At 40.8% G+C, this 17,603-nt stretch overlaps 1 protein-coding gene across 9 annotated transcripts in view; it reads left to right on the forward strand.

The window, feature by feature from the left end:
• INPP1 (inositol polyphosphate-1-phosphatase) overlaps positions 1-17,603 on the forward strand; it is a 30,244-nt gene that overhangs the window by 325 nt on the left and 12,316 nt on the right. The window contains exons 1-2 of one of the 9 annotated variants that reach the window (XM_063645649.1): positions 409-3,128; positions 7,925-8,068. The exons of 1 other annotated variant lie outside the window; for it this stretch is intronic. The gene's annotated coding sequence lies outside the window, so the exon portion shown is untranslated. Of the gene's footprint in view, positions 1-408; positions 3,129-5,685; positions 5,802-7,924; positions 8,069-17,603 lie in introns of those variants that run through there. 7 more of the 9 variants (XM_055290013.2, XM_055290011.2, XM_063645652.1 and 4 more) reach the window with 7 other exon arrangements.

Below are 17,603 nucleotides of genomic sequence, written 5' to 3' on the forward strand. Positions count from 1 at the left end.
GTATTATAAATTTCCAGGAATGTAATTTTTAAGTCAAAGTGTGTGAACATTTTTGAGGCTTTCACTACATTCTGTCGAATTGCTCTCCAGAATTGTTGAGCCAATTTACACCCTTCTCAGTTGCCATCCTACTCCAAGGGTCACTGGCCCAAATTACTAGCTCTGAGTATTATTTTATTCTCAATTTGATGGTGCATTATCGTTTTAAGTTTTCACTTCTCTTAAAAATGTTTGGCCATTTACATTTTTCTCTCATGATAACAAATTTGCATTTTGCTCATTTTTAATAGGCTATTTTTTCTAAGTTCTCTTTAATAAGAATGTTATGCTTATCTTTCATGCATATTGCAAATTTTTTATAATTTTTACTTGTTTTTAAATTTTATTCTATGGGTTTTTTTTGGATAAAAGAAGTTAAAAGTTCAACAGTCAGATCTGTCACTTTTCCTTTGTAATTTCAGCCTTTGTTTCATGCTTAGTTTGAGATTAAAAGCAATTCATTTGTATTTTCTCCTTGCCCTTTTAAGACTTACAGACATTTAAATCTTTTAATCCTGTTCAAATTTAGTGTCTGGGAAACACTTTAGAAGGATGAATAGGTAATATTATGTTAGTCCTGGAGTCAGATTGCTGGGTTCAAATTTAGCCTCACCACATACTACATATTTCAGCAAATCACTTAAACTCTTTAAGTCTTAGTTTTCTTGTTTATAAAATGGAGATAACAGTAACATTTACCATACGGTTGATGTAAGAATTAACAGTTATAAATCACAGGAAGTACTTAGCACAGTGTCATTAGCTATTATTATAGCAGCAAGAGAATGCTCTCCCAGGCAAAAGCTATTTTTTAATAGCTTTATACATTTATAAAATGTATAAAGGTGCAAATGTATGAAATCTGCATATTCAGGAAACTAGATGGGGTGTAGTAAAATGAGGTGTAACATTCAAGGGGCAGAGTTGACAGATGCGAGGGGTGATGGGTCTTGAATGAGTTGCTCAGGAACTTGCTCTTGATATTATCAGAGATAGGGAGCCAATGAAAGCTTTTAAGCAAGCAAGAAACCCTCCAGATGTGTGGTAGCAAAGTGGAAAATGGACTAGATTCCACCAGGTGCAGTGGCTCACGCCTGGAATCCTAGCACTTTGGGAGGCTGAGATGGGCGGATCCCCTGAGGTCAGGAGTTCGAGACCAGCCCGGCCAACATGGTGAAACCTCGTCTCTACAAAAAATACAAAATTAGCTGGGCATAGTGGCAGGCACCTGTAATCCCAGTTACCAGGGAGGCTGAGGTGGGAGAATCGCTTGAACCAAGGAGACAGAGGTTGCAGTGGGCCAAGATCATGCCACTGCACTCCAGCCTGGGCGACACAGTGAGATTCTATCTCAAAAAAAAAGAAAAAAAAAGGAAAACAAAAATGGACTAGATTCAAATCCCTTGCTCCACCCTGTCTTTCCCAAATTTAAATTCCTGCTTCCTAGAGGCAAATTCTTTCACCTTCTATGTCTCTAGTATTTATCTCCTTACTTTTAAGAATCATCTTTAAATTGTTTCTTGATTTTGCCATCACGGATATGATTATGAGGCTAATTAAACAGTAACCCTAACCGCTCTGAGAATCGACCTAAGAAATGAATGTGAGAAAGAAAGTAGAAGCAGCCCACTTGCCAGTGAGTGAAAGCCAGGGAAGGGTGGGGAGATGCGGGGAGAAATTGTCTCAAATTGGTAGACCCCAGGAGCAGGCTGGGAGCAGTACCATGAATTCCATTCAAGAAGCCGAACGTTTTAAGCACCATTTCCTGGAGTTTGCCAAGTTGAGTATTGCCCCAGCCTCCTGTTTTGGTGGTTCCTCACTGCCGAAGAAGACCAAGTGTTGACAACTCAGTGAGGCAGTCTCAGCTGGTGTGGAAAAATGTAGCTAAGAAAACGTGCCAGACAAAGCTTTAAGCAGAGCTTCCCAACCCTTCTCAGCCCTCCAGCTGCAAGGGCCCATTCGCCTTCTGCAGGAGCAGCCTCTTCTGTTTACCCCCATTTTGAGCCTTGTAATATCATCCTTTCCTACCTGTGCCAAGAAGTGAAAAGGTGTGTGAAGCGCCGCTTTAGAAGGCCCAGTGCATTCACAAACATCAGCTTCTGGGCGAGGCTGCTTGGCCTCTTCTATTCAAAAGCTTTGTGTTGCCCTTTTAAGGTTTCTATTCCCCCACCCCCACCCCGTCCACCAACACCCATTCCTACCTAGGGTTCAAAACCCAAACCATCCTTAAGGTACACTAAGTATCACAGCACCAAAGGCTGGAGAGAGATGAGTTCCCCACCCTTGATGCGCTTCCTGTCCAGGTGGCCCGAGGCCCACTCCTTAAGAGGCAAGGCCCAGAGACACTGCTGTGGCTTGAGGAACATCCAGTACACCTGACATTTCCATTACAACAGTGGGACCCGGATACCACTGGCAGGAAGTCCATCTTCACAGCTGCCAACCCATCTGTCAAACCCGCAGTCCCCTCTGAGAGTACAGATGAATGGAGGAGGATTTAAAAGTGAATTCGTGGGCGGCGACAAGGAAACAGCAGCCGTGGCCAAGCTGACCCCAGAGCCCTTCGTTTCCTGGCCCTCCCTCTGAATCATCGCGCTCCACTTGTGACGTCGCGGACGCCCGGCTCGGGCAGGCGTGGGGGGCCCGCGCGTCCCGGGAGTCCCGAGGCGGCAGCGCGCGTTTCCACGCCGCGGTCCCGCGGGAAAGCCGGGGGCGGCGGCCTGGCTGAGGCCGAGCTCGGATCCGGTGCCGAGCCGAGCGGGGCCGCGCGTCGCCCGGGCTTCGCCTTCGCTCGCGTGACCTCCGCCGTCCTCTCCAGCCCTCGTCCTATGGCCGCGCCTGCGGCCGCACGCCTAGCGCCCCTCGCCTAACCTCGCGCCCGGGCCGCGCCTCCTCCTCCTCCTGCTCCCCGCCGCTTCCGTTTCTCGAGGGAAAGGCTGCTGCCTCCTGCTCTGTCCGCATCCCCGGCTTAGGTAACACGTTTTCCTCCTTACGCCACCCACCACCGGGTCCCCGCGCCGCTGCCCCTCCTCCTTGGATCTGGGGCCCGGGCTGGTGAGCGGCGCGCGCCGTCGCCTCTCCGCGGGTAGGTGAGTAGATGGCGCCGGGAGGGTTCCTCGCCTCTGCGCGCCGGCCTGCGAGGTCCCTGCCCTGGCAGCGAGGCCGCCCCCGGCCCGGCCCGGCCAGGCATGCCCGGCATTGCCGCGGCAGCCAGCGCGGAGGGGAGCTCGCGAGTCCCGCGGCGCCCTTGGCCCTGCCCGAGCGGCCCGAAGGGGATGGGGGACCGGGAAGAAAGGGTGGCAAACAACGATTTAAAAAAATCCAATCATTAGCATTTGTAGGACGAAGAAGCTGATCTGACAGCTGTCCAGAGCAGTGGCCCAGCTGCAACAGGTAGATGGCGCAGCTGTCAGTGACCCCTTGGTCTCAGCCATGGCTTTGAGAGATGCTTCTGAGTGTCCCTAGCTGCCAGCTACCTCCAGTGACCTACTTGATGAGTGTGAAATAAACATGATGGGACTATATTTAGAAAAATCTTTACTTCCTTGCTGTTAATTCTCTCTGCATTTTGAAAGGTGGTTTTGTGAGGTGTGCATAATTAGTTGGTGTGTCCAGAGTGGTAGCTGGAAAAAAATATTTAACCTGGGTTTGGCCCTGTCATGTAGACGGTTAGGCGCAAAGAGTGTGAAAGGAAACGCTTACTTTAGTACATCTATGAAAAACACATATAAGAAACCACGGCTTGTTTTTTGGAGATTTCTCGTTTTAAAGCTATTTTTAAAGTGTTGAATAAGCAGACATTTGCCCACTGTATGATGGTGTTCACTTTAAAAGAACAGTGGGTTAAAAGTATGGACAGACCACTTCAGTGGATCCCATCTGTTGAGTAAAAGATTTTTTAGCCCTTTTACTCTGATTCCTAGCTTTGAAGCCAGAAAAGTTGATAAGGATCAGCCCTGCTCAACTTGATAATAGTATAAGGATGAAAGTAATCCACTGAACTACTCTTGATTGGTGAATTAGCTAAGTGATCTCATTTTTACCTTTTAAAATAGAGAACATAACGGAAAAAATTAAGGCGATGGAAGAGTTCATTTTTTCAATACAGATATTTGTTTCCATTCTTATGTAGAGCCTACTTTAAGTTTTTGTGGATTTTTATACTACTTTTGAAGTTAGCTTAGTCATGAAGAGAATTATGTCAAATACATAGAGTTACACTATACTTTTTGTGTAGAGTAAGCTACCACTTTTCAAGCTTTTGGACTAAACCACTACTTGCTTGGAAATTGCAGCTTTGACTAATGCCCTTTAAAATGATATAACTTATTATAGATTTAAATTATAGCTTTACTTGTTATAGTCCTGAAAAAAATGAAAAGATAATTTCTTGTTTGACATAGAAGGCCTGTGAGACAGACACTTATAAGGGTTATTATGTATTTATTTTACTTTTAATTCTGTCTCTAATAACAATTAGAAAATGTCTCATTCTATTTCATGTTATACAGAAATTGCTTAAAAGATAATTATGTTATATAAAGTGATCAATGAAAACAAATGTTATCTTCATTTTTTAAAGGTGAGGATGGTGTATATAAGCACTTTTTCCAGATGTGAGTCCTTATGAATGTTCTTGTTAAAATACTTTGAATCTTGTAATGAAGTTAATAAAACTATGTTAATATGTTTGGCTGAGAGCTTAGAAATAAAGGCTCTGGCTGGAGTGGTGGCTCACGCCTGTTATCCCTGCACTTTGGGAGGCCAAGGCAGGTGGATCACTTGAGGTTAGGAGTTCGAGACCAGCCTGGCGAACATGGTGAAACCCCATCTCTAGTAAAAATACAAAAATTAGCCAGGCATGGTAGCAAGCACCTGTAGTCCCAGCTACTCAGGAGGCTGAGGCAGGAGGATCCCTGGAACCCAGGAATCAGAGGTTGCAGTGAGCCCAGATTGCGCCACTGCACTCCAGCCTGGGCGACAAAGCGAGACTTCATCTCAAAAAAGAAAAATTAAGTTAAAATTTAAAAAATAAAAGTTCTGCTTCCCATCTCCTGTGATTGATGTTGCGTACTGTTTCTCAAATTTGTCTGATTGTAAAATTCCTCAGGGTAGTAGGCAAGTGAGGGAGTGGGTAGAGTATAATAGTGGTTTAAAAGATTCCCAGATTGCAACTTGAGACTTCCTGGATCAGAATTTCCAAGAGAAAGGAGATATTTCAAATAGACAAAAATGATAAAAATTTTAAAATAGTCAACAACAACAAAAAAGGTGAGCTTGGGAAATGCAGGTGGGAAATGACTGTTGTTGGAATGAATAGTTGATATAACTTATTAGGACTCCTGTACATAAAATGTTCATATATGGAAACTATGATTTTATTAATATGATGATGCCACTCATTTAGGAAATTTGAAACTTTTATATTTTTTTCTGGTCAAGCTTCTGCTGATCAAATTTAGCAAACATATTTTTGCATGTTTAGTCTTTTTTATGTGGTATGTAATGTTAATTCAAGTACTTGAATGTGATAAGAGCATTTTATTAATGGATGACTGATGCAGATTACTGTAACTAGTAATCCACAGCAAAATATTGTACCTAATAATTTCTCTTTCTTTTTTTTTCTTTTTTTCTTGAGAAAAGGTCATACTCTGTCATCCAGGCTGGCGTATGGTGGTGTGATCATGGCTCATGCAGCCTCCACCTCTCAGGCTCAAGGAATCCTCCCACCCCAGCCTCCCGAGTATCTGGGACTACAGGCACGTGCCACCATCCCAGCTAATTTTTAAAATTGTAGAGATGGGGTCCCACTATGTTGCCCAGGTTGGTCTCAAACTCCTGGGCTCATGACATCCTCCTGCCTCAGCCTCCCAAAGTGCTGGGACTACAGGTGTGAGCTGCTGCACCCAGCCTGATTTCTTTCGTATTATAGATTTATTTGTTACCTCTTCCATGTGCCTGATTAAATAAATATAGGCAAGACAGGCATGCAAATTTGAATACCTTATTAGTAGCTTTTTTTTTTTTTTTGAGACAGAGACTCACTCTGTCGCCCAGGCTAGAGTGCAGTGGTGTGATCTCGGCTCACTGCAACCTCTGCCTCCCAGGTTCAAGCGATTCTCCTGCCTCAGTCTCCCAAGTAGCTGGGATTATAGGCGCCCGCTACCACGCCAGGCTAATTTTTTGTATTTTTAGTAGAGATGGGATTTCACAGTGTTAGCCAGGATGGTCTCAATCTCCTGACCTCGTGATCCACCCGCCTTGGCCTCCCAAAGTGCTGGGATTACAGGTGTGAGCCACTGCACCTGGATCCTTATTTGTAACTTTTTAAAAAATGACTCCCAACCCCATTTAAAAAAGAAAAAAAAATTTATTTGGCCCTAAAATTTGGTCAATTATATATAAAAAAATTAACAAAATAGAATATTAAATACCTATAAAATAATTTGACAAGTTGAGCTACCACAATGGAAAATGTCAGAATTTATTTTCCTTTTCTTTCTTCCTCCTTACATTCCTTTTCTTTCTCCTTTTTTTGGGGTGGATGGATAGTGTGTGTTATTTGCTCATTTGTTTTTATTTTTAACCAACTAAATATTTAAAATATACTAAATTATCCATGTTTAAATTAATTTAAATATTTGCCAACTTTACCAATAGATATTTAAACTTGCCCTTTTCCTCTAAAGTGACAATGGTAGGCTTTGCTCAATGCAAATGAGAATAATAATTCATATCAAAGGAGTTAAATTCAAGTGACCAAAGAAAATTGTTCTTTTAACATTGCTTAAGGAAAGCATAACTTAAATTGATGCCATAATTTTTCATTATCAGCAACTCTTAAAATGAGGATGGAGACCAGGTGCGGTGGCTCACGCCTGTAATCCCAGCACTTTGGGAGGCTGAGGTGGGTGGATCACCTGAGGTCAGGAGTTCGAGACCAGCCTGGCCAACATGGCGAAACCTGGTCTCTACTAAAAATGCAAAAATTAGCTAGGCATGGTAGCGCATGCCTGTAATCCCAGCTACTAGGGGGGCTAAGGCAGGAGAATTACTTGAACCTCGGAGGCGGAGGTTGCAGTGAGTCAAGATCGTGCCACTGCCCTCCAGCCTGGGCAATAGAGCGAGACTCCATCTCAAAAACAAAACAAAGCAAAACAAAACACCGGTGTGGTTGCTGTATGAAATCAACTTAAATAGCCTAGTGCCCTTCTTTAAACCTAATTTTCCTACTGCTACCCCCACTTGTTTTTTAAAAATGTAAGTCAACAAATATTTATTATGCCCTTATTATGTAGATGATAAACATCAAAAGCTTTTGAAATGTGCATTTCTTTGAACCTGTAATTTTTTGTTTTTTTAACTTTAAAAAAAATTGTGGTAAAAGATATCTAATATCAAATTTACCATTTTAACCATTTTCAAATTACAGCTCAGTGGCATTAAGTACATTCACATTATTATGCAACCATCAGCACTGTTCACGTCCAGAACTTTTTCATCATCCCAAACAAAATCTATACCCATTAAACGATGACTCTACCCTCTCTTCCCAGCCCTAGTAACCACCATCCTACTTTCTGTCTCCACGAATTTGACATTCTGAGTACCTCATACAAGTGGAATCATAGAGTATTTGTCCTTTTCTGTCTGGCTTATTCATGTACCATAAGGTCTTCAAGTTTCATCCATGTTGTAGCATGTATCAGAATTTCCTTCCTTTTTAAGGCTGAATAATATTTCCCAATCTCGTTTATATGGAAAGTAGATATAAAAAACAGAGAAGTTTTGAACTGGAACGGATCATAGAAATCATCCAATCCAACCTCTCTGCCCCCGCTTTTCTTTTCCTTTTTTATGTTTACAAAATGGGGAAAACAAGTCCTTCAGAGCTTACATCTTGTGGCCGAGTTTATATACCTGATTGGCAAAACAGAGCCTAAGAACCAGCTCTCCTGTATCCTAAGCAAGGCTCTTTCTACCGCACACCCTGCAGGCCGATCCAGGCCCATCCAGACAATAAACAGTAAGTGTTAAAGGAGTTGGTGTCTCCAATTAGTATGGCATGAGTTCTAAAGGAAAGATAAATTGACTTTGGAATCTTCCTTAATTAATGAAAAATGTTACATTCAAAATAGAGTGAAGATTAAAGCCAGGTGTGGTGGCTCACGCCTGTAATCCCAGCACTTTGGGAGGCTGAGGCGGGCGGATCACGAGGTCAGGAGATCGAGACGATCCTGGATAACACGGTGAAACCCCGTCTCTACTAAAAATACAAAAAAATAGCCGGGTGTGGTGGCAGGCGCCTGTAGTCCCAGCTACTCAGGAGGCTGAGGCAGGAGAATGGCGTGAACCCGGGAGGCGGAGCTTGCAGTGAGCCAAGATCACGCCACTGCACTCCAGCCTGGGTGACAGAGCCAGACTCCGTCTCAGAAAAAAAAAAAAAAAATTATTCTTTCTGATAGTTAAGATAGTTACATTGAATCTGCTTGTATTTACATACTATCTGATTTCAGGTTTCGTTTGTGACAACAGGGTTCTAAAAACATCTCAGCATACAAAAACTTAAGCATATACTGTAGTTGGAACACAGCAGATAGAAAAATATCTAAATGAACAAAGTTTCTCTTTAGTGAAAATACTTCCAACTATGGAAAAGGTAGTTTAAAAAATAAGGTCACTGTCAAACTTTAAAGTTTTTGTTGGTTTGTTTGTTTTTGAGACAGAGTTCACTTTGTCACCCAGGCTGGAGTGCAGTGGTGTGATCTTGGTTCACTGCAACCTCTGCCTCCCAGGCTCAAGTGATTCTCCTGCCTCAGCCTCCTGAGTAGTTGGGATTACAGGCATGTGCCACCACGCCTGGCTAATTTTTGTATTTTTAGTAGAAACGGGATTTTGCCATGTTGGCCAGGCTGGCCTTGAACTCCTGACCTCAGGTGATCCACCCGCCTCAGCCTCCCAAAGTGCTGGGATTATAGGCATGAGCCACCATGCCCGGACAAATTTTAAGGTATTTCTAAATGGAATACTTTTTCACAATTTTCAGATGAGTTCTGAGAAGTATCCGAAATTCATCCTTTATACAATTGTTACGTTACTACAGAATACTTATTATGTAGATCAACTATTTTTTTCGAGCATTTAATTTACTTTACAAAAAGGCAATATAAGTTGGCTCTTAGTGGAACAAGGCTCCGTGTTCTGTTCTTAAGTAACCAGTGAGGGTAGAGCTGACTGTTGCACCTGTTGTTTCCTTAAATTGTTGGATAAAAATCAGCTGACCTTCCCCTTTCTAAAAGTCTCTATTTTTAATGTGTCTTACTTCTTGATCTTAACTGATTTGGAAAACACAGCTTTAGCACAGGTTTCCATATACAAGCTATCAGAACAGCATTTGAGAACAAGGGACATCTTTGTAGCCTATTGCTTTGAGCAGCTTCAGTGAGCAAAAATGTAGGCTAATGTGGTCCATTTGTAGCCTCACAATAGAGCAAGTGTAGACTGACCAGCTTAGAGTGATGTGTATGTCCTCATCATTTGAGGTGGAACTGAAGTTTGAAGGCTAGGGAGGAAAGAGAGAGAAATGTTAGGGTTAAATAAAAGATTCACATATACCATATTTAATATCTTTTCTCACAAAACCAAATTAAACTTAGTATTTTGAGTGATTTAATTAAATTAATCTTGTCACAGATAGGTCACCTCTAGATAAAAGGGGATAATTTTAGATTCTGATTTGGTGCTCCAAAAATGTGGTTCAGTTGCTAGTTATTCAGATACAGGCTTGGTTTGTTCTCGTAAATGAATACAGAATATATGTAGACTTTTATACAAATATGGGCCTGTGCGCCTAATGCTGATAAAATCCAAGTACAATAAACAGTGTGACAAAGATGAAATCTGTATTCACAAAGCTAAGGGAAAATTCATCAGCCAACATTTATTGAACACCTCTGAGTTATGCACTACGAGTCCTAAGACACCAAATGCATTTAAATCTCTTGTCAGAGCATAGACAAGTAAACCAATGTATAGAGTGTTGGAAAGCTGGGATAGAGATTTGGCCCATCTCCATTCCCCCATGGCCCAGGTACCTAAGATGGAGGAGGAGTCAGAAATGTCTCCTGAAGGAGCCAACAGTTGAAATGATTCTCCTTTTATACATACATTTTTAAAAAACAAACCTTTTTGTTGAATTAGAAATATACACATAAACATTAGGAATCTCAGCGGATAGCCTAACGAAGTGACACGAAGTCAACCCATCCATGTAATCATCACTCATATCCAGAACATTACCAGAGCCGCCATCAGTAACCCCGCCTTCTTCTCCAAGGACACCACTATTGTGACTTCCAACACTATGGGTTCGTTTTGCCTGTTTTTGAACTTTAAATTAATTAAATGTCACAGCATATATCTTTTGTGCCTGACTTCTTTCACGTGACAGCATATTTTTGTGAGATGCATCCATGTTGTTGCCTATTGTCGCAGTTCATTCATTTTCACTGCTGTATAGCATTTCGTTACATGAATATGCTGCAGTTTATTCCATTTTACTGTTGGTGGTTGTTTGGGTTATTACCAATGTTAAATTATTACAAATAATGCTGCTCACAAGTACGTGTCTTTTAATCCATACCTGCATGAATTTTGTTGGGTAAATATCTACAAGGGAAATTAAATTGCTGGATCATAGATTATACTTATAGTCAACAAATTACAAATAGTTTTCCAAAATGATTATACCAATTTCATTCATGCCCGCAGTTCATAAGAGTTTCTGTTGCTCCATACCCTTAGCAAAACTTGAAATTTTCAGTCTTTTTTATTTTAGCTATTCCATTGGATACATAGTGGCACCCTGTTGACATTTTAAGTTGCATCTTCCTGATGACTAATATGGTAGACTGTGTTTCTGTATGTTTATTGGCCATTTGGATATCCTCTTTTATGAAGTGCCTATTCAAGCTTCTTGCCCTTGAACTGATTCTGAGAAGGTGAGTGAGCATTAGGTAGAGAAAGCAGGAAGAAGGGCGTGTCAACCAGAGGGAGCAGCATGTGCAAATTTACAATCTTCCCAGAGCGGGAGAGCAAATGGATAGTGCAAAATCAGCTACTAAAAGGCTAAACTTAATCAGAGCCCATGAGGTAATGACAGCAACATCACCCAGATCAACATGAAATAAGACCCAGAAAGTACAGGCAGTCCCAAACTGTAATATTTATTGGATCCTGAGAAATATTTGACAGTCAAATATCTGAAAGTTGAACATGGCTTATACACTGGGAAAACAATTTAGTTTCCAATGAGCTAAAAGGCAGTATTGCAAATCTCTAGTAAGGCTTGTAGTACAGTTTCCCTCTGGCCTCACAGGAATCTCGGGAGGCTACCATTAGCAAGTAGCACAACACAGCGAGCCCCCCTCCATATTTAGTGTGGGCCCACTTCCATTCCCCTGTCCCTTCTGCACAAACAGCCTCCAATCTTTAAAACTACTCCCCAAGGCAGCCCTTAAGTATGGAGCAAAGGAGAGGTGGGACCAAGTCTATGTTTCCCCTACAACAGCAATGTGATCTGAATAGAACCTTGGCCACTGCCATCATGTGGCCACCTACACAGACTCCTGGACAGCTGTACCCCCTTGGAAAAGGTCATGAGAAACACCTTCTTGTAAAACACCCAGATATTTCATGGAAGCTTGGCCTTTTCCACTAGCAGCAATAGCTGTCTGGCAGGCCCACCCCACAATAGCTTCAAATTGCCATTCCTCAGAAGATGAGTGAGAGACAGAATTCAGGATGTGAACTGTGGGGGTGGGGTGGAGTCAATGCGCAATGGGCAAAAATGTGGACTCTGTAAAGTGTCGAATTATCTGCCGGAAGAGGGAAATGTCAACAGAAGTGCTTTGACTCCCTTGCCAATTGATTAGAGAGCAGTTCTGTTTTGTGGCAGGCCCTTATCTATGTCGTCACCCTTCTGTCACTGTGGACAACAAAAGGGCACAGCCAGCTTCTGCTACAACCAGGCTCTTCACATGAGAAGGAGCACTCTGGACCCTAGAATCCTCACAAAATATCTCCTTTGACAGAAAAATGGCTCTCCCAAGCCAGTCATAGATTGTCTACCATGAAACCAGAGTAGTCTCAGCCTCTAGGAGCCAGAGTTTCCACCCAGATGCCCAGAAACTGAAGCAATCAGATCTGGCCGACATAAAGGAACTTTATTTGGGTTACTCAGAGAATTACAAGTAGTTCCCAGGCTTTGGATTTAATGGAGTAGTAAGTTTTAAGAAAAGGTTTCAGTGACCCATATAAACTTGCCAACCTCTTACTTTCTCAAGTTAAGACATGTGACTGTGGTTTCTGTGAGGTTGTATTTCATAGTCATAGCTATCATTTATTATCTGACATGTGTAAAGCTATGTGCTCTGTAATATTTTTCCAGAAATATCTCATTTGATCTTCACAACATCACTGCAAGGTAACTATTAATCTTTATATTAAAGGTAAAGAGAGAGTCTCAGAGAGGGTAAGAAAATACCTGATGCCACACAGCTAGTGAGTGGCAGAGTTAGGTTTTGAACCCAGGACTTTCTGATTTGAAAGCCTGTGTATTTTCCACTATATAGTTTATCTCATCTGAAATATGTCTAAATTATTCAGATAGGATTTTTAAACCTCTGATGTTCTGATAATGGCTGGAAATTCGAGATTTATCTTTGTGGAGAGGTTTGGGTTTCCAAGAAAAGTCTTAAGAACCTTTTTTCCTTCTGATGTACTTCAGTTCCTTTAGTAGTTCTCCAACTGGGCTGGACAATCCTACAAAAGCAAAAGAGACCCTAATTCTATCTGACATTGTGACACAATTTTATGTTAAACATATAGATATGCACATTTGGTTTGAGATGGGAGGAATGAAACTTCTTTAAGCCCATTTTGCTGAAATGTGACTTGAAATAGATTGTTACAAAACAAGGCTTATGAGAGGTTCAGTGCTCACTGCAATGTTAATTACTTGGCTGTTAAAGCGAATAGCTCTTAGTGGGACCGACTGCCTCACAGATGTTTCTTATTGACCACATAAATGGGGAAGAAAACACTATCCCGTTTTCCCTTTTGGCCAGGAAATAAAAGACAAAGGAATAGATTGTGTCAGCTAATAGATTGGGTTGCTAAGGTAACCAAGGCCTCTCTTTCAGGAGAGGTGTTAGGGGCTAAATTATGTTCCTTCAAAATTCACATGTTGAAGCCCCAACACCCAGTACCTCAGAATGGGACTGTACTTGCAGATAGGACCTTTAAAGTTTATGTGAGGTCATACAGGCGGATCCTAATCCAGTCTGACTGACGTCCTTGTAAGAAAAGGGAGACATGCCAGAGATTAACGCCCACGGTGGAAAGGCCAGGTGAGGCCACAGTGAGAGGGGCCGTCTGCGAGCCAAGGAGCAAAGCCTCAGGAGAAACCAGTCCTGCTGACACCTTGCTCTTGGACTTCCAGTCCCCAGAACTGTGAAAAAGTACGATTTTATTGTTAAGCTACCCAGTCTTAACAAACTAACACCAGAAGAATTAGGTATTGGGCATGCCCCCTGCCATCAATGCCATGACAATTAAGGGAGACATCAGTGGAACGTAATAGATGATCTTTTACTACCCAGAAGGGTCCTTAACAGAGGCTGAAGATCAGCTGGAGAAAAGGTTTTTCTGAGAGTAAAAGGAAAGTCAGATAGTGACGTATAATGATCAAACCTAGTGACAGATATCAACTAGGGGTGTGTGTGTGTGTGTGCATTTTTTTTTTTTTTGCTATATAACGTACCTTATAATACTAACGTACTTATGATTATTATCCAACAATTACTGATTTTCTCTTATTTTAATAGTTAACAATTGATGAAAAGATTTCACTGGCTAGAGTACTGGTCAACAGTATGGGCTTCTGCCAGCTTGCCTAGGTTTGAATCTTGTCCCACAACTTCCTAGCTCTGTGATATTCAGTAAACAATCTCCTTGTGCCTCAGTTTCTTCATCTGTAAAATGGAGATAATAGTACCTACTTCCTAAGGTTATATAAGAATTAAATGAGTTAATACATGTAAGGTGCCTAGAAGGATGCCTGGCATATAGTAAGCACCTAGAAATGTTAGCTATTTCAATTTTAACCTATCTCTGCACAAGAATAACAGATAGCAAAACCATTGTACCTACATTGTTTCACCAAGATACCTGCCAGCAGGTGCCAGCTGCCACTAAAATTGCCAGCATAGAGGTAAAGAAAAATAAGCAACCTGGAGAACTGGAGCTATTAAATCTCAGTGTTTAGAGTTATACAGGATGCTGACAAAAATACAGATTCCTAGGCCTTGTCTCCAGAGATTCTGATTCACTAAGCTGGGGTAGAGTCCAGCAATCTGTTTTTTAGAAGGCCATCTTGGGTAATTCTGATACAGGTAACTCTCAGAACATCCATTGAGAAATACTAACCAAATGGAATTTCTTCTATAGTCAAGGCTATTAAATTATGGTAAATGCCATAACTTACTAATCATAAGTCTATAATAATTTTTATTTAAAGTATAATGTTGCAATAAAACGGTCTTAGGTGAATAATGAGTATGTAAACTTACTTTTAAAAAAAGCATCTACTTCACTCAGGTATCAAGCCTAGTACCCATTAGTGATGAAATAATCTGTACAACAAACCCCATGACATGGGTTTAGCTATATAACAAACCTGCACATGTACCCCTGAACTTAGAATAAAAGTTGAAAAAATAAATTAAAAAATTAAAAAGTCATCTGAAAGATAATTTCCATGAGTTTTAATAAAATGTATTGATAAAATGGAAGAATAAATTCTGCATTAGATGTAGTCTTCAGTTTCTCCATAGACAAATTATCTCAAGTTGAACCATTCAAGGTTAGGATGAATTGTGCAATTCTCCCTTCAGGTTTGTGGCCTGCCTGTGTGAACTAAGTTGAGGATACATGGAGAGCCAGGGCCTTGGAGAAAGGGAAGTAGCTCAACAAATGCTGGGCTCATTAGCATGGCTGGAGAAAGTGGTTTCAATCTGAAACTGGGCAGTTCAACCTGGAACTTGACAAAATATGACAGTGTTGCCTAGGGCCAAAACGAAGAGTGAACTCTGGGATAACCTTGGAACTGAAAAACCTGATTATTGTGTAATGAGGAATTCCTAAAATTGTAGACCTGTTCATTACGGGACTGCAGTGACTAGCCAGTAGTTCTTTCCCATTGGTCAAGTTGCTGTGCTCGCTAAGCAGCAACAGCTCAGGTCAGGTGAGAGTGGTCATTATTGAGGAAATAAAGGTTGGGCCCAAAGAGGGCGAACTCCAGATTACTGCAGCACTTGTGCTGAAACTCACCAGGGTTAAACTGATGAGCTTTCTGCATGAAAGAAGGGAGTGGTGGTGATTTCTGGAGCTTGTAGCCAGGGTGAGTAGCTCGCCCAGTGTTCTTAGGGTGTTATAAGGAGTGTTTCTTGGTTATTTAACAGCGTAGTTAGTACAGTTTCTTTTAAGAAAAAAAATTGATTTTAACACTTGAATAAAAGAAACACTGCTGATATTGTTTATCTTGAAAGCTTTCAAATTGGACTCCTTGAGATCTTCATGCTGCTGTTAAGATAAAAAGCTATTTTGATACTGTTGATTCATTGATTCTTCTACCTTATAACCACAGAACATTTACTAAGAAATAAAAATTAAGGTTACTGAATGTATACTTTTGTGGCCATGTATTATACTGAGATATGTATGCATATCTGTGATTGTATATTATACATAAGTTATGATTTGTGGCATATGTCATATATGTCATCAATTATTTCTAAGGCAACGTGCCTCAGCCTTATTAACGCAGCTGTTTTTCCTAATGTTTAGATTCGAGTCAACTAAAGTAAATCTTCCTACATAGCATTGGTTCCTGAAATAAAAGGCATTTAAGTAGGCAGGTGCTTTTGTTTGAGTTTTCAGTAGATCCTTTCTATCACCTGAAAGCTTTTTGCATTATTACCACAGTCTCATTTTATTTAGACATTTGCCTCGAGGAGCTGAGACACTCTTATACCTTCATACTTAATTCCCCAAGACATTAAAAAATGTAATTTATTATTATAAAAGCACTGTATATTTACTGTAGAGTATTTGAAAGTTATAGAAAAGCATAATAAAAAAATCATCCATAATTCTATTACTCAGTCATAACTACCATTAAAACATCACCTACTAATCTTCCTTTCAAGCTCTTTCTGTGTATGTGTATAAACACAAATGGATAACATACTCTCAAATTATATATGGTCATAGGTAGTTTTTCCACTTAACATTAGTGCATTAACATATTTCCATATTATTATTCTTCAAAAACATGATTTTACCGATTGTATAGTATTTTACCAATATTTAAGATTATTTTCAACTTGTTGTAATATTAATCTTGCTTGTGCGGAAATATTTTAACTCAGCTCTGATTGCCTTAACACAAATTGAGGAAAAACTGGAGTTACTGACTAAAGGCAGTGACATCTATAGGGATCTTGACACATTTTTGTCAAATTGCCCTCTGGAAACCTAACTTGTTTGCATGCCCATTAGCAGAGCATCAGCACCTGTTTCACCACATCTCTAAGAGGGAATGTAAACTTTAAAACATATACAATAGTGAAGGAGGATGTCTCATTACTTTTATGCCCTTTTCTTGTATTACTACTGAGACTAGACATATTTTCTCATAGTGGTTGACCTATAATCTTAAGGAGAGAACATATTTTTTAGCAAAATTGTTTAAGACCAACTATTACAAATTACATCTTACTCCCATTGCATCCGTGTCTTCAGAGTTGTACTAATTCTCAGCCTCCCAGAGTCCATTAAGGGAATTTTTTTTTTTTTTTTTTTTTGAGACAGAGTCTTGCTCTGTCACCCAGGCTGGAGCACAGTGGCATAATCTCGGCTCACTGCAACCTCCGCCTCCCAAGTTCAAGCGATTCTCTTCCTCAGCCTCCCAAGTAGCTGAGACTACAGGTGTGGGCCACCACGTCCAGCTAATTTTTGTATTTTTTTTAGTAGAGATACACCATGTTGGCCAGGCTGGTTTTGAACTCCTGACCTCAGGTGATCCACCCGCCTCGGCCTTCCAAAATGCTAGGATTACAGGCATAGCCACCATACCTGGCCTATTAAGGGAATTTCTTTTAATGAAGGAAACTGTATTACGATAATAAAGAGCCTGGGCTTGTGTGTAGGAGCAATGCCAAGCCTTGCAGTTTAGCCTTCTGTAACCCTGAAGAAGTGACTTAACCTTGCTATGCTTCAGCTTAACTGTAAAACAGGGTTGATAATACTCACAGTAATTCTCATGAGACAGGAATTTTTCAAGCTTTTCCAGTAAGAGGTAGCTACTATTAAAAATGAGAACTGTTTCTCTCCTAATTGCAAGAAAGCCCCAACAGATATAATCAAGGTACAATAGCATAACATTCTTAGAAGCCAGGACTTTTCAAGTCTCAACAAGTTGCATGTTTCATCTCATTATT

The sequence above is a fragment of the Symphalangus syndactylus genome, chromosome 8, assembly GCF_028878055.3.
Source record: "Symphalangus syndactylus isolate Jambi chromosome 8, NHGRI_mSymSyn1-v2.1_pri, whole genome shotgun sequence".
NCBI classification, from domain to species: domain Eukaryota; kingdom Metazoa; phylum Chordata; class Mammalia; order Primates; family Hylobatidae; genus Symphalangus; species Symphalangus syndactylus.